Source organism: Pelobates fuscus, chromosome 13, assembly GCF_036172605.1.
Source record: "Pelobates fuscus isolate aPelFus1 chromosome 13, aPelFus1.pri, whole genome shotgun sequence".
Taxonomy (NCBI): domain Eukaryota; kingdom Metazoa; phylum Chordata; class Amphibia; order Anura; family Pelobatidae; genus Pelobates; species Pelobates fuscus.
The window spans coordinates 69,043,156-69,061,512 of record NC_086329.1 but is presented as its reverse complement, the minus strand read 5'-3'; positions in this window follow the sequence as shown (position 1 = coordinate 69,061,512).

Here is an 18,357-nt window from a genome sequence, read left to right as displayed (position 1 = left end):
CACTTTGATAAATCTCTCACATGTAGGGTTGCCACCTAACTGGTACTTTACTAGCACAGCTGGTATTTAAGGTTGTATGGCCGGTGCCGATATTGCAGAAATGCCAGCAATGCAAAGGCCGCTATTTTTTTTTCTGTGCTGTGCTCTGTTCTCAGGTGATGTGGATCCAGTGGGGGAGCAGCAAGAGAAGTGCAACCTGACCATCCAGGTATGCATACTGGGTACTGGTGTTATTTTTCTGTAAATGCATGTAATACTTTATCGCTGAGTTGTAGTACATCCTGAGGGGAAAACGTATTCACATAGGATCCTCCTGCTCTTCTGTTTGGCTCCTACTTTCATTCCTCCTGCTGTCCTCACTGGCTCCTCCTTCACATCCACCTGCTGTCCTCACTGGCTCCTCCTTCACATCCACCTGATGTCTTGCCTGACTTCTCCTTCTCACCGTCCTGCTGTCCTGACTGGCTTCTCCTTCCCACCCTCCTGCTTTCCTCACTGGCTTCTACTTCACATCCTCCTTATAACCTGCCTGGCTCCTCCTTCCCTGTCCTATTGATATATCCTGTCTGGCTCCTCCTTCCCTGTCCTCCTGATATATCTTGTCTGGCTCCTCCTTCCCTGTCCTCCTGCTGCCCTGCCTGGCCCCTCCTTCCCCATCCACCTGCTGCACTGCCTTGCTCCTCCTTCCCCATCCTCCTGCTTACCTGCCTGGCTTCTCCTTCCCCATCCTCCTACTGTCCTGCCTTGCTCCTCCTTCCCATCCTCCTGATATCCTGCCTGACTCATTTTCCCCATCCTCCTGCTTTCCTGCCTGACTCCTTTTTCTCCGTCCTCCTGCTGTCCTGACAGGCATCTCCTTTACCATCCTCCTGCTGTCCTGCCTGGCTCCTCCTTCCCTATCCTCCTGCTGTCCTGCCTTGCTCCTCCTTCCCATCCTCCTGCTGTCCTGCCTGACTCCTCCATTCCATCCTCCTGATATCCTGCCTGGCTCCTTTTCCCCCATCCTCCTGCTTTCCTGCCTGACTCCTTTTTCTCCATCCTCCTACTGTCATGACAGGTATCTCCTTTACCATCCTTCTGCTGTCCTGCCTGGCTTCTCCTTCCCCATCCTCTTGCTTTCCTGCCTGGCTCCTCCTTCCCCATCCTCCTGATTTCCTGCCTGGCTCCTCATTTCCCATCCTCCTGCTGTCCTGCCTGGCTCCTCTTTCCCCATCCTCCTTCTGTCCTGCCAGGCTCCTCTTTCCCAATCCTCCTGCTGTCCTGCCTGGCTCCTTTTCCCCCCATGCTCCTGCGGTCTTGCCTGAATCCTTTTTCCCCATCATTCTGCTGTTCTGCCTGGCTCCTCCTTTCCCATCCTCCTGCTGTCCTGCCTGGCTTCTTTTTCCCCATGCTCCTGCTGTCTTGCCTGAATCCACTTTCCCCATCCTCCTGCTGTCCTGCCTGGTTCCTTTTTCCCCATCCTCATGCGGTCTTGCCTGGCTCCTCCTTTCCCATTGTCCTGCTGTCCTGCCTGTCTCCTTCTACCCCATCCTTCTGCTGTCCTGCCTGGCTCCTCCTTCCGGATCCTCCTGCTGTCATGCTTGGCTCCTCCTTCCCCATACTCCTGCTGTCCTTCGTGGATCCTCCATAGGAAGTATTAGAAAAGGGACAAAAGGTGAGGGGGCATATGGAGCAATTTATGGTGTGGTGCAAAATATGGAGCAAGTTAAAGGTGTGTGTTAAGGGGATATGGGAAAAGGGGCAGAAGTTGGTGGGATATGAAGAAAGTGGTAGGTGTGTGTCTAATGAAACGACCGCAAATACGATTAAAATGCTGGCTGTATACTGTTGTATGTCTGATTATAATAGAGAAGTTAGGGGACACAAAGTGGGAAGAATATAGAAAAAGGTGAATGTTTGTGGGCAGAATGGGGAAAGAAATGGAGGATAACATACACTAAATGGGTGGTAAGATACAAGTTTAGACATTAGAAAAATAGGATAAGAAACACAAAAGTGGAGTTAAGAGACACACAGGTGAAGATGGATTTTTTTTATAAAAGACTCTAATGCACAGCTTTCTGAATTTTGTGGTGCAACACATGTGTCGGCCACACTGTTTGAATGTGTCGCACAGAGGTGTCCGACAGAAAGGGGAGCACATTGCACAGCGTTACCCTCCTGCTATCGCTTCATGTAGTGTGGCCGAGCTTCTGTTTCCCCCTACCCGGTCTAGCAGGAAGTGCTCACTGAGAGCACAGAACTGCTTCCTATCAGACTGGGTAGGAGAAACAGAAGCTCATCTACGAGTGGTCCACCTGCTCGGCCACTCTACATGGAGTGAGGTGAGTTTGAGCACGCATAGGGAAGGGGAAAGACAAGGGCACAAGGGGCAAGGGAGGACTAAAAAAGGGCATAGGAGGGGTGGGGGACAGAACAAGGGCTCAGGAGAGGGGATCTGAAGAAGGGCAAATAGAAGAGAAGAAATAAAACGCTGTCTCGACCATCACCGTGTCGGAAATGGATACATGTCTGAAAAAGTGTGTCACCAATGTGAAAAGTTTGGAAAGCTCTGCTCTAATACTGAGATGGCCTCTGTTAGTGAGACCCCTCTCTGGGGCACATTATTATTATTTCTGGCATTTATAAAGTGCTGTGGGAGGTTGTGAGTGCAACCTGGTGCTGTGATGTGAAAAGTCCTGTGGGTGCAATATGATGATGTGGGTGCAATCTGGTGCTCTAGCTGATGTTGTGCATGTTGCCTATTGCTGTGGCCAAATGCAGATTCTACACTTTTATTTATAATTCAGTTATAGTGAATTAAAAGTATAACAAAAAATAACTCAAGGGGGCGGGGCCGGGCCGCCGAGCCGAGCGGTCGCAGGGGAGAGCAGCTCCTGCTTAACATGCCCCATCCACGCTATAAACTGTGGCTTTCTCGGACCCAGACGACCAAGCACTGCGACCTGCAATGAAGAGGGGCTACCGGAGCCGGGGAGAGGCTTGCTCCCGGAGCTCAAGTCCCCCGGAGGAGGATTACCTGCAGCAACCAGCGGGATCCGGCCTGGCGGTGAGTGGAGCGGACGGCCGCCGCTTCACTATCCTGCCCCACGGAGCCCGTCATGCACAAGGCACAACGGCGGACCCGGTCCTGTTCCCCCCCCCCTCCTCCGGACCGGGGGGGTTATCCCGGTCCTAGTTCCAAGCCTACACTCGGAGGCATTACTGGACCACCATGCAAACCCAGAGCCAAGATGGCGGAGGCCACGGGTGCTGGGTCCGACCTGCAGAGTCTAAGGCTGTTTACAGATTCCACCTGGCATGGAACACAAAGCAGCACACATATGACGGCCCACACTGTAACGAAGGACTCAAGCCCGGAGACACTCCAGGCACAAAGCACCGAAGACCCTGCACGCTGAACTACTCACGAGGACGACACCGCCCACGAGACCGCTCGCCCTTCTTCTGGGCTGGGTGCTCACACAGAGGAACCCCTCTGAAGCCTGCCATACACCCTGGGGGAAGAATGGGATCGGAACCCAGGGCCCTCGATCCTGCTGAAGGGATCAAGGGCACGAGCGCCTACAAAGGACACAGCGCCACCACAACACTGGGGAAACTTGAAGACTAGCAATATCCACCTCGAGACGCAACAGCAGGCCCGGTTGAGTGTACAGACGGGCAGGGGATAAGTAACGGACACGCTAGCTACTACCACGCGGACTTACAAGTGCTTAACCTGGACTTGGGCCAAAATCTTTGAAACAGCCGGTCGAAACATCTATGTAAGCTACTTTGATCAGCATGGTTGACTAACCACACACACCACGGGGCGCAGCTAGCAGGACCTATGCTCACCGGGACGTAGCGGGCATGTTACACTGGGCAACATGCAGCACCAAGCGGGGCATAATTAACCTAAGCAATTACTGTGTATATTGGGACTCCTGCATAAATTTTCTAATTGTGATTAGTTCAGTGTGAATATACTTCAGCCCACACTAAACGGCGAAACCTTAATTTTGCTGATTCTGTTGTCCCTCTCATGACCCCTTGTGATAGGCAGGATTCAGCAAGGGTTAGCCTGTACAATATAAAATGTTCCTGTCTTAACGCTTCAGCCCTACTACTGTCCTCTAGGTGCAGCTATAAGGGCCTAAGGGGTGATGTTAACCACCTCACATCTAAGCATGTGCCCAGCAAATCATACACAGTATATAATGTCTGCATGCTCCCCCTGTTTTTCCTTCTCTGCCTTCTAGCCACTTAATCTTTAGCCTCCGCATAGCTCAAAGTCTGGTAATGATGCTGTTAGTAATAATACTAATGTTATACAAACGAGATCGCATTCAACTTAATTAAACGGACCCTTATTGTTTAGCTTGATTAGCTTGCTTTAGTCTGTAATAATGATACTAATGGTGACGACACCACTAGCAATAATATTACTGTCCTACTAGCGAGGTCACATTCCACTCAGTTAACCGAACCGTCATTGTCTAGCTTGCTTAGCCTGTAATAATGATACTTCTGGTAGTGTTGCTGCTAGTAATAGTGCTACTGTTCTACCAACGAGGTCACATTCAACTTCGTTCAGCACACCTTCATTGTTTTAATTGCTTAGTTTGTTTAACCTGTAATGACAACTCTACTGTTAAAATATAAAAAAGAAAAAAAAAAAAGAGAGGCCGCTATTCTTGGGAATACATGCAACTATTGTGTACATCACTTATGCAAACTATGTTTTACATGCATTAACCCATTACTTTACTTTCTGTACTGAACCATCATACGCCTCAATAAAAACAAAGATTGACAAAAAAAAAAAAATAACTCAACTGGAAAAACTTTGCATTTCGGCTTTGTTTTGAGTTCAGCTACTTTAAAGTGAACATTTTAATTGACTTTAAAGGACCACTCTAGGCACCCAGACCACTTCAGCTTAATGAAGTGGTCTGGGTGCCAGGTCCTTCTAGGGTTAACCCATTTTTTCATAAACATAGCAGTTTCAGAGAAACTGCTATGTTTATGAATGGGTTAAGCCTTCCCCTATGTCCTCTAGTGGCTGTCTCATTGACAGCCGCTAGAGGCGCTTGCGTGCTTCTCACTGTGATTTTCACAGTGAGAGCACGCCAGCGTCCATAGGAAAGCATTGTGAATGCTTTCCTATGTGACCGGCTGAATGCGCGCGCAGCTCTTGCCGCGCGTGCGCATTCAGCCGACGGGGAGGAGAAGAGGCGGATCGGAGGAGGAGAGCAGGAGGAGATCTCTCCGCCCAGCGCTGGAAAAAGGTAAGTTTTTACCCCTTTCCCCTTTCCAGAGCCGGGCGGGAGGGGGTCCCTGAGGGTGGGGGCACCCTCAGGGCACTCTAGTGCCAGGAAAACGAGTATGCTTTCCTGGCACTAGAGTGGTCCTTTAATTCTGACAATTCTCAATTTAGTGAATAACCTGTCTGAGAAGCTTAGAGTGATGGGTATTGGCATACATTAGAAATACAGAATGAGATGGATTTGGTGGCTGCTGGTTCTAGGGTTTATAAGTCTGTGGAGATGATGGCTGTAATGGGAGAAGATGGCGAGTGTTATAGAAAAGGTTCTGGTTACGTTGTTACAGTTTTAGTGCGCAATAGGTATCGTTCTATCTACTGTCCTGATCAAATGGTACAGACGCTATTTTTATTTTTTATTTATTAATGAACAAAGTTTGACATTTATACTCACTGAATATTTCCCTAGTAAGGAATAAATTGGATCTATTTTTCGATTTTAAGGGAGTTTTACTTAGTAAGATATTAAAATAATAGCATTTTCCTCTGAAAAATATATATTTTAATAGGATAGGCCATCTTTGTATTCCTTTATTTCATGTAAATAAGTCAATAAAAAGATCAACATTTCATTTCTATACAGGAAATTTCTTAAGGACTATTAAAAAATGACTACAGTTGCAAGAAAAAGTATGTGAACCCTTTGGAATGATATGGATTTCTGCACAAATTGGTCATAAAATGTGATCTGATCATCATCTAAGTCACAACAATAGACAATCGCAGTCTGCTTAAACTAATAACACACAAAGAATGACATGTTGCCATGTTTTTATTGAACACACCATGTAAACATTCACAGAGCAGGTGGAAAAAGTATGTGAACCCTTGGATTTAATAACTGGTTGAACCTCCTTTGGCAGCAATAACTTCAACCAAACGTTTCCTGTAGTTGCAGATCAGACATGCACAACGGTCAGGAGTAATTATTGACCATTCTTCTTTACAGAACTTTTTCAGTTCAGCAATATTCTTGGGATGTCTGGTGTGAATTGGTTTCTTGAGGTCCTGCCACAGCATCTCAATCGGGTTGAGGTCAGGACTCTGACTGGGCCACTTCAGAAGGCGTATTATCTTCTGTTTAAGCCATTCTGTTGTTGATTTACTTCTATGCTTTGGGTCATTGTCTTGTTGCAACACCCATCTTCTGTTGAGCTTCAGCTGGTAGAAAGATGGCCTTAAGTTCTTCTGCAAAATGTCTTGATAAACTTGGGAATTCATTTTTCCTTCGATGATAGCAATCCGTCCAGGACCTGACGCAGCAAAGCAGCCCCAAACCATGATGCCCCCACCACCATACTTCACAGTTGGGATGAGGTTTTGATGTTGTTGTGCTCTGCCTCTTTTTCGCCACACATAGTGTTGTGTGTTTCTTCCAAACAACTCAACTTTGGTTTCATCTGTCCACAGAATATTTTGCCAGTACTGCTGTGGAACATCCAGGTGCTCTTGTGCAAACTGTAAACATGCAGCAATGTTTTGTTTGCAGTGGCTTCCTCTGTGGTATCCTCCCATGAAATCCATTCTTGTTTAGTGTTTTACGTATTGTAGATTTGCTAACAGGGATGTTAGCATTTGCCAGTGACTTTTGTAAGTCTTTAGCTGACACTCTAGGATTCTTCTTCACCTCATTGAGCAGTCTGCACTGTGCTCTTGCAGTCATCTTTACAGGACAGCCACTCCTATGGAAAGTAGCATCAGTGCTGAACTTTCTCCATTTATGGACAATTTGTCTTACCGTGGACTGATGAACAGCAAGGCTTTTGGAGATACTTTTATAACCCTTTCCAGCTTTATGCAAGTCAACAATTCTTAATCGTAGGTCTTTTGTGCGAGGCATCATTCACATCAGGCAATGCTTCTTGTGAAAAGCAAACCCAGAACTGGTGTGTGTTTTTTATAGGGCAGGGCAGCTGTAACCAACACCTTCAATCTCATCTCATTGATTGGACTCCAGTTGGCTGACATCTCACTCCAATTAGCTCTTGGAGATGTCATTACTCTAGGGGTTCACATACTTTTTCCACCTGCACTGTGAATGTTTACATGGTGTGTTCAATAAAAACATGGCAACATGTAATTCTTTGTGTGTTATTAGTTTAAGCAGACTGTGATTGTCTATTATAAAAAGATATGGAAGGGCTGCGCCAAATAAGGGTAGATAGTCAAGTAAAGTATTGCTAGGGTGCCAATAGATGGTCTAGGATACTTGATAGAGTTCCTCTGTGGATGCGTCTAGTGTAGACCGTTCGGTATATGTAAATACAAGAGAGGTAGAGGCGACTAATGGTATAGTAGGAAAGTTCAGGGTGTGATAGGTAACAAAATGTAGAGAACTCACATTCAAGAGAGCTATGGCCAGCTCTGGTGTGGTTTGCGTACAGCGGTATAATCCCCACTTATGGGATATGTAGGGAGGGGGTAGTCCAGAACTTCTGGTAGTCCAGAACTCGGAAAAGAAAGACAGAAAGCGACAATAGTGCTCTCAATTTTGATGTGGTTCAGTGTGCAGATAAGTAGAGGTAAAAAACTCACATTTGAGGGAGCTATGGCCAGCTCTGGTGTGGATAGCGTACAGCGGTATAATTCCCACTTATAGGATATGTAGCGGCGAAACGTCCGTCAGCACCGTCTGTTGATCCAAGGCTCCAATATAGAAGAATAAAAAGCAGCAATAGTGCTCTCAATTGTGATAGGTTAAGAGAGTAGTAGAGGAAATAAAATAATACAAAGATAGAGCAGAGGTACTGCTCTATGGATAGGCGCTGGTGGTATGATCCCCACCTAGGATTTCTTGGAGTACTGGAACTTTAAAATTGCCAGTGGAAGTAAAAGTAACCAGGAGAGGTTGAAATGCCAGGAATAGGTAAAAAAAAAGTTTAAAGTGCATAGAGAGTGCAATAAAAAGAGGATTGGTACAATAAAGTAGCCAAAAAACTTTTATTGATCTAAAATACACAATAAAATACAGAATTAATACCCATAAACGCGTTTCACCATAAGTGGCTTCTTCAGAATGGGATAAAAGTAGTAACCTGGCAGGGGTTGTTTAAATAGGGCTATGTTAATTAGAAAATTGTGCCAAAATTGTAATTGGCCAATCAGAGACAATTTTTAAAAACACTTTTAAAAATTAGGATTCAAAAGTATGGGAGTGATGTTATAAAGGTGATGAGTCCATTTAAATTATTTAAATGTAAAAACGAGGGTGAGAAAGTTGTTTTTTAAAAGTAAAAAAAAAAAGTTGTTTTATAAAGTTCATAAAAAACAAATATAAATAAAAAAAACATACGTCACATATCGAAAAAATAAATAACACATAAGTAGATGGTTTAAAGGTACAGAGATACAGAGATATATGTAAATGGAGTATGCATGAAAAGGGGGTAATATAATCACAAACATAATGATTTAAATAGGGGTTAAATTATACCCCAGAGTAATAATATATTACAGATGTTAAATGAAAATAATAGATAAAAGAAAAATAAAATTAAATAAAAAATAACACAGAATACAAGATACATAAATGGAAAGGCATAGATGAAAAATTAAAAATTATTATTATGAGGGTTGGTTAGGTCCAAACATAAAGAATAAAAGCATGTAGATAAGGGTTGTATATAGGAATTTAAATAAAATTGAACAGGTCAAAATCAACATTTAAACCAGATAGGGTAAGAGTTTTTAGATTAAAAACCCATTCCATGGGGCGGGGCCTGACGTCGAAACAGAAAGGACACAAACCATAGCAGCTCCTGCTAAATACAGCAATTATAGCGAATTTTCAGGGCCACAACGGCTAATAAGCGAGACAGAAAGGCTACCCAGAGTGTGGGGACATCGGGGTGCACAGGTGGACACCAAACAAGCGACGAACAACACCCCATACACCCAGCACAATGGTGAGGCCTACAAGCATGGCGGGCGCAGGAGGGACGGCCGCTTTCCTGCAGCCACGACCGGCCAAGAATCAGACCTTGGGCCCTCGTTCCCCCCCCTCTGGACCGGTGGGGGTCATCCCGGTCTACCCCCACAAGATACCCCTGCTAAACGATGGGTCAGAGACCATCACAACGAGCCCGGAGAGTGCTACCACAAAGCTCCTTACAATGGCGGACGCCACACACACAACATGTCCACATTCTGCCTGGCTTGACACGGAACGCCGACTTACAGCGATATTCACCGCCTTTTGGCAGCGGTTGAAGGCTCACCTAAGGCGCCCGGGGCACACACCTCCAAAAGCCGACAGACCAAACAACTCTTCACGAGGACTACAGAAGCGGAACGCAAGGGCTCCCCCAAAAATTACACCCGCAAAAGCGGAGCTCCAGCAGGGCACTCTCCCGAGACTACACCCGCGATATAGGGTGAAGAGCGATAAACCGGGACCTGGGGCCCGGGAGGCATCGAAACAGGATCCCCAACGGCACCCTCAAAGGAGACATAAGCTACGGAAAAGTAAGGAAAGCTCCACCAGACAGGCGACCCTGAGAGGCGACAGGCCCAAACAGGCGACCACAATACGACGGCGCAAACAGCGATGCCCCTGCCAAACACAGGAGAACGCCGTGCAGCACTCAGAAAAGGGGGCAACTTACCCACCAACAAGCCTGCCGATAACCACACCTCCGCAAGAGACAGCGGTTTGGAGTTCCCACAGACCGGAGACAAGGCAAGTGATATGGCGAACAACACTGGGAGACAGCACTCAGCCACAACAGGGCATCGGATGACCCCATATTGCCTGTAACACGCTATCAGGCAAGGTGCCCATTGCCACCCGTGTTTATATGCCTCAAATGGACAAGTATAATACTTGTGGACACATACTCTCTCTCTATCTTATTTTATATCTCATTTCATGTCCTATGTTAGCACATGCAGGGGATCCGGAGGGGTCTCACTTGTAGCACACTCGTTTTATGCATGTTTCTCTTGTAATCTCTCTCATTATGTTTTCTTTCTGCTAACTTCATATCTCTTGAGATCATATTATTATAACAAAAATGTGCTAGAATAATGATTGCCATAACATGCAATGCCAAGGTATACCTATCCCTAGTATAACTTGCAACCACTCTCTTAACGCTCAGACAGCCAAGAAAGATGTTCACTCGCTGTTCTGGTCAGCCTAGAAGAGCTTGATTACTAGCAGTTTGAACTTTAGCATAGCTGGTCAGGGTGGACTTTCTTTGTTCATATTTCTGTTCATATATTTGTTCATATTTGTGTCTAGCTAATTTTGTTTAAAGCAATACCAAAAGAAAATATGGCATTGACTAGCAAATAGTCAGGATCAGTATCTGTATGCTTACCTAACCTTGGTCCACATCACCTGACACGCAGAGCTTAATTAATGATGTTTTATAATTACTCAAGCGAGAATCTACACTGTTGAAATAATAATCCTAATAATTTAAAAATGTGCCTGACTAACATATATGTCACAATCTGTTTTGCAAATGTTCTTTAATCTCATCCTGATGTCGCTGTTGTGGCGCACCAGAGCGTTATGTTACTAATGTGCACGAAAAAAATAAAGAATTAAAAAAAAAAAAAAAAAAAAAACCCATTCCATCTCAGCTTTACCTAATATGTTCTTAATGTTACCACCTCTCCATGGTATTATACATTTTTTTTATGCCGATGCATTTAAGGTGTCTTATGTCGTTATTATGTGTATAAAAGTGTTTGGAGACTGAGTGATTCAGGTAGCCTTATTTGATATTTCTACAGTGTTCACTCAGTCTCACTTTAAGACTTCTTGTGGTCATGCCTACATACTGGAGACCACAAGGGGACTCCAACAAGTAGATGCCATTTTTGGTATCACAACTGATAAAATCTTTAATTTTATAGGTTTTGTTAGTGATATTAGATTTAAAACTGGTGGTTTTGGAAGGGACGGAGGGGTCTGTGTTTTTGCATCCGATGCATCTTTTACATTTATAAAAGCCACTGGCATTGGGCATAAAAGAATTAAAAGTAGGTTTGGTTTCTTTTGTAAATTGGTGGTTAAAATGGATTTGAAGTTTGGGGCACCTCTAAAGACAACATTAGGTTTGTCAGGTATAATATTTTTAAGTACTTTGTCTTCTTTTAAGAGGTGCCAATGTTTTTTGATAATTTTTTTGACATGGCCACTTTTGTTATTCAAATTGAAAACAACAGAAAGGGGCATGGGGTTGGTGGTGGGTTGGGTATTGTAAGTTAGGAGGTTTGCTCCATCTTTTTTGGTGATGGTATTTATAGTGGTGTTGAGGCGGGTTGGTGAGTATTTTTTCTCAATACATTTTTCTTTTAGATAATTTGATTGTTTGTTAAAATCTTCTATTTGGGAGCAATTCCTTCTGAGACGACCAAGGTTTGTAATGGCAACTAGATCTTTCGATAGCTGTGTTGACGCAGACCTTTTTAAAGAATGTTTTGGTGTGGATGGTGTTGTCTGTAATGAAGATGTTGAGGTCTAAAAAATTAATAGATTCCTTACTTGTTTCGTGGGTTAGGGTAATGCCTCTATTGTTGATGTTGAGGTGGTGGATAAAAGAGTAAAAAGAGCTTCTGTGCCATCCCAGATAAAAAACGAATCGTCTATATATCTAAAATATGTTACAAGGTTCGTACACCAAGCATGCCTTCCCCATATGGCCGTGGATTCCCAGTCGGCCATAAAGAGGTTGGCGTAGCTTGGCGCAAACCTTGTACCCATCGCATTGCCTTGTTTTTGTAGGTAAAAGGAGTCAAAAAACCAAAAATAGTTGTTGGTTAAAATGATATTAATACTCTCTAAAATAAAATCTATTTGGGCTGGGGGGATTCTGTTTTCTTTAGTTAAAATGTCTCTGATTGCCTGGCATCCTATATGGTGGGGTATAATCGTGTATAGGGATTGGACATCACAAGTAGCTAAAATGTAATTAGTTTGCCATTTGAATTTGTCTAAAAAACGTAGTAGTGACATAGTCTTTTAGGTAAGAGCGCATTAATTTAACGGATGGTTGGAGGAGTATGTCAATGTATTCTGACAGATTGCAGAGTAGGGAATTTATCCCTTACACAATGGGTCTGCCAGGGGGGTTATTAATATTTTTATGTATCTTTGGTAAAAAAATATATGACAGGGAGTTTAGGGTATTTGATATTAAGATAGTTGTATTTGTTTTTGGTTAGGATGACAGAATCCAAGCCTTTTTGTAAAAAAGTGGATAGGGTAATTTGGATGGTAGGGGTGGGGTCAGAGGGTAGTTGGTTATATGTTTCCTTATCGTGTAGTTGTCTATGTGCCTCATCTATGTACATCTTGCTAGATAGGATAACGATCCCACCTCCTTTATCTGCCGGCTTTATGACAATATCTTTGTCTTCTTGTAGTTGTTTCAGTGTGTTGCGCTCGGCATGGGTGAGGTTGTGTGAGTCATATTTGTTATATTTAATTTTTTCAAAGTCTTTTAACACAAGTTTTTCGAACATGAGGGGTGCAGATTTGCAGTAGGAAGGGTAAAATTTGGATTTTTCTTTCAAATGAGTGTTGATGTTATTGGGGTAGTAATATAATTTTAACCAACAACTATTTTTGGTTTTTTGACTCCTTTTACCTACAAAAACAAGGCACTGCGAGGGCGGGGCCTGACCGCAGAGCCGAGTGGTTGACAACCTCAGGAGCTCCGGCACAAATCCGAAAATAAAGCCACCTTTCCCGTCCAAAACGGAGACTAATCGGGTCAAAAGACCCAGCAATAGACAGGGAACATCAAGCGGAGGGCAATGATACCCATCAAGCGGCGAAATGAGCAAAAGATACCGGACAAGCGAAGGAGGCCTACCCAACCGGTGGGAGCGGGAGAGGCGGCCGCTCTCCCCCCACCACGGGTGAGGACCTCGGTATGGAAGGGTCCCAGTTCCCCCCCCTCTGGACAGGTGGGGGTTATCCCGGTCCACCAGCATATGGCGAGCACCCACCTTTGGGACGCAACTCAGCGCCACACCACACAGTCTGGCCCACAAGGCCCAGCCAAGATGGCCGACGGTGGGGTTACTGACCTGCAGCAGCAAACCGCTGAGGAATGGGCGACGGCCTTCAAGGCTAAATTTGATGCTGTCTACCTGCGCTTCTGGGAACGAATGGAGGTAAGGCGCTCACATCCCAGACCGATGCCTTCTTCACCGGCAAAGAATCATAGCGCACCCCCTAAAAAGCAGCCGGGACACCCATGCACAGCGCTGCCGATGCGGAGGAGCGTGCAGGGCGCTGGAACTCAGCAGATGAAGCGACAAAAGGGCATTACCCGCACGAAGCGGCCTGTTGGAAGCCATGCAAAGGCACCACAGCCACCCACGGGAAGCTCCGGCGGACCGTCCACCACCCTTCAGGGCCACAGATGCCCACAACCAACATGGCACCACAATCAAAACGGAAGCCCAAAGTCATCTCCCGCTCACCGCACCGCCGGCTCCACTAAGGCAAGACTGACGAGCAGGGGCGAACAGCCAACCGGCACACACCCAGCTAACACCAAACCTGCGTTACAGCCCGGATCAGGGACAATACAGCTGACTAGTGCTTACATGTGCAAGCCTCCACACCGATGGCAGATCTCTCGGACGGCGTTGTGGGACTTTGCAACTCACCTACCAAGGTCTCTGCACTTCCCGTTGATGGGTGTCGGCTGATCGCGAATGTACCTTCTGCTGCACAGGTCACGCCAGAAGTACCCGATATGCCGGACCCGATTGCCTTATTGACTAGAGACATGGTTAAGTTTGATGCTTGTTTGCCTTATGTTCTCCAGCTAATGACAACATGTCCCCCCTCTCCCTCCATGAAGCGTAGGAAATATACGTCCCTTGTTCATCCCCCTCCCTAACACACTCGAGACAACCGAGCAGCGCTGTCTAGCATTAATCTCAAATTATATTTCCAAGCCACACATACTACTCTGTTGGTTCCTCAAATATAAAACCTAACTCATACCAAGCGTGTTACAATATTACAGTGCCTTATCGTAAAGGTTAAGTTGGATGTTTTGTTTAGCTAGACAATAACCGATAACTGTTGTACCCTGCATAAATATAGAGAGAAACTTGTGTGACTATGCATGCCACTGTTTAATCTCCATTATATGCTGATATATGTCGATGCAAGCTGCTATGACTATTGTGGAAACTTTGTGGTTCATCTTAAAAATGTGCCAATACTCAAATGTCATACTTGTAAAAACGCTTTTTCTCAACAAAACTTAAAAAAATTGTGCAGTATATTCGTATGCCATGCTTTGAATGTTATGCCTGTTTCCGCTTACGAATACTATTGTGGCTGAATAAGCCTACTGTCATACCATGCACAACAAAAATAAAGATTCTAAAAAAAAAACAAGGCACAGCGATGGGTACAAGGTTCGCGCCAAGCTACGCCAACCTCTTTATGGCCGACTGGGAATCCACAGCCATATGGGGAAGGCAAGCTTGGTGTATGAACCTTGTAACATATTTTAGATATATAGACGATTTGTTTTTTTTTTTTGACAATCTTTATTTTCAAGATTCAAACATATACATGACATGTAAACAGGGGTAGCTGAAGGGTTCATCCATCATCATAGACACATATATATTCCTCCGGTGTGTGACATAAGGGTGTACATCTTAGCAGAGTTACAGCAAAAAAGAGCCCCATACGGAGCCTTTTAGATAAACAAAGGAGGCAACTGATAGGTATGCTGGTCAGTGCATCTGCAGGGAGACACAGAGGTCTGCTTGTGGTCCGGATTATGCAATATAAGACAGATGTAGGTGCCTTCAAGTTATTGGGGCTTACTTAGGTTAATCAGAGGTAGGGTGCAGAGTACAAGAAGGGTATAGGGCAAACATCTGCCAACGTTAGGGAATTTCCGTTAGGTCTAGTGGCTGACAACAATAAAACCAGATAGGAATCACTTGTGGGGTCACTCGGCTCAGTTGTAGTGTGAGTCGTGAACTCCTCTTACGTGAGTGTAAACTGTGACTATCAGCGAACTGGGTATGGGTTACCAAATGATGGGGTAAAGATACGTGCCTATGTCCCGATACCAAGTCGGGAGGCGGCTACGGAGCAGTCTGGCGGTTATGGGTAGGGGTCTGCAATCTCATCGGTCAAGGAGTCTGGGTAAATCAGAGTCCGTCTAGTCGGCGAACCAACGTGAGGGAGGTCGTATCGACCAGGGTGTGAGGGGTCGACAGTTCTGTGTCCGAAGTCTGGGTATGAGTGACAGGTGTCCAGGCAAAGCAAGGTGTGTGCGGCATATGGTCGGTGTTTTAGTGTAGGTGAGCGGGGGGGGGAGAGGGGGAGAGGGGGGGCAGGGGCGAGGGGGGAGGGGAGGTGGGTCCGTGGTTCCCCGTCTCATCCATCATGAGGTACCACAGCCATGGCATCCAGGCGCGGTCGCACTTCTCCAATCTGCCCTGTAGGGCAGCCGTGAGTGATTCCATGTGGTGTATCTCCCCTACTTTGTATAGCCACCGCTGGAAGGTGGGTGCACCCTTTTGTCTCCATTGGGTGGGAATCAGTACTAAGGCTGCGTTCAGGAGGTGTCGGACCAGGGATTTCTTGTAGGCCGAGATAGACATGTCCGTGTGGTGTAATAGCATGGTGAGAGGGCGAAAGGGTAGGGTGATATCTGTTATGAGACGGATGGCTTCTCTGATTTGCGTCCAAAAAGGCACAATATCGGGGCAAGCCCACCAAATGTGGAGGAAGGAACCGTCCGTGCTACCGCATCTCCAGCATTCCTTAGGGGATTCCGGGTCTATACGGTGAACAACGTCAGGGGTTCTATACCAGCGCGTGAGGATCTTAAAGCCTGTTTCCTGGAACTTAGAGCTGATGGAGGTTTTGTGTGTTAGCGCGAAAATCTTGTCCCAGTCCCGGTCTGTGAGTGTGGTCTCTGTTTCCTCTTCCCATTTAGTTATGTATCTAGGGTGTGTCTGGTGTTCGCTACTAAGCAATGTCGCGTACAGCAACGATATTCCCTTGTCCGGGTGAGTTCGGGCGGTGCATAAGGACTCAAACTGCGTGGGGGGTCTGTGTAGGCATGTTTTGTTCGAAAAGGCGTTATAGTAGGCCCTTATCTGAGCATAGTGGAAGTAGTCTAGACCCGTGGGGGTCTTGTCTCCCAGGATGGCTGTAAGGGGTAAAAGTCGGTTCCCCTGTAGGAGCTGTCGGAAGCTGAGCCAGTCTGAGTCGGTGAAGGAGCGCAGGTCTGCTGGCGCGAGGCCCCCACCTACCTCCGGGTTGTGGGTAATGGGTGTAAGGGGGCTGTCGGCGGTGGTGAGCTGGCGGGTATACCGCAGGGAGCACCACACTCGCAATGTGGCATCGATCAGAGGGTTGCCCGTTTGTAGCGATGTTAAAGTGAGGGAACTGAGCCACAGGCGGGATGGGAGAACGCCCCCCGCCTGTGCCTGTTCAATGGGGACCCACTGCTTGGCCGTGGGGTGGGCATGCCAGTCTATCACCCTGAGCAGGTGTGTCGCGTGGTAGTACCCTTGAGGGGAAGGGAGGCCCGCACCTCCTTTGCGTTTGGGGCGTTCTAGCAGTGCTCTGCTAATCCTGCTTGCCTTCCCATTCCATACAAACTGCCGTATGGCTGTGTTCAGCGATTGAAAGTATGACTTGGGAATAGTGATGGGGATAGCCTGGAACAGGTACAGGAGACGCGGGAGTATGTTCATTTTTATAACGTTGATTCGTCCGAACCAGGAGACGTAAAGATTCCTCCATCGTTGCAGGTCTGACTGTATCACCGCGAGTATGGCGAGGAAGTTCAGTCGAAACAGAGATGATAGGTCGCTGGGCAGCCATACGCCTAGATATTTAAGTTTGGAGTCACACCACGAGAAACGGAACTGGGATTTTAAGTGAGCGACCCTCTCAGCTGCGAGGGTTATCGGTAGGGCTTCCGATTTGCTCATGTTGAGTTTCAAGTTGGATATGTCGCCAAAGGTCCTGAAGGCACGGAGGAGGTTAGGGAAAGAGATCGTGGGGTTGTCTAAAAAGAATAACATATCGTCTGCGTAGGCCGCTACCTTATGTTCCGTATGGTGGAGTCGGTACCCGCTGATACCCCCATCCCGTCTGACCGCCTCCAGAAAAGGTTCTAGAGTGAGGGCAAACAGGAGGGGGGACAGGGGACACCCTTGTCTAGTTCCGTTCCGGATGGAAAAGGGGGCAGAGAGAGCGCCGTTCACCCGAATGCGGGCTGTAGGGTCTGTGTATAGGGAGAGGATCCATGAGCGGATATTGGGGCCGAATTGCATATGGCGAAGGGTGGCTTCGAGGTATAGCCAATCTACTCGGTCGAAGGCCTTCTCTGCGTCTGTGGAGACAAGGATTAGGTCCTTCTTCATCGACCGGGCAGAATAGATCATGTGTAAGGCCCGGATAGTGTTATCACGCGCCTCACGTCCAGGGATGAATCCTACCTGATCTGGGTGGATAAGGGTAGGGAGAGCTCGGGAAAGTCTCATGGCTATGGCCTTGGCGAAGAGCTTGAGGTCTGCGTTAAGGAGGGAGATCGGCCTGTAGCTCCCGCATTCAGCGGGATCTTTGCCCTCCTTTGGGATGACCGTCACGGTGGCGCGTAAAGTGTCTGTTGGGAACCGACCCTCTTCTAGCAGAGAGTTGAAGCCTAGTACCAGACGGGGAAGCAGCACGTCCCCGAACCTGCGCAGGTACGAGACGGGTAGACCGTCCGGGCCTGGGGCCCTGTGGGTCTTAGATCGTTTAAGCGCAGCGGCCAATTCTTCCACTGTGAGTGGTTGTTCTAGTTCCGCAGCAAGGCCTTCTGGAAGCGTGCGGCCTACGTGTTCCGTAAGGAAGTTCTCTATGTTGCGCAGGTGTTGGGGCGCATCAGAACGTCGGGTAGTGTTGTCGATGTTGTAGAGCTCTTCATAGAATAGCCTAAAAGTCTGTAGTATATCAGTCGGTGTCCGTTTCATTGTCCCGTCCCGCCCCTTGACCTGGTGTATGTGGTGTTGTCTCTGTCTCTGTTTCAGGGTGCGTGCCAGTG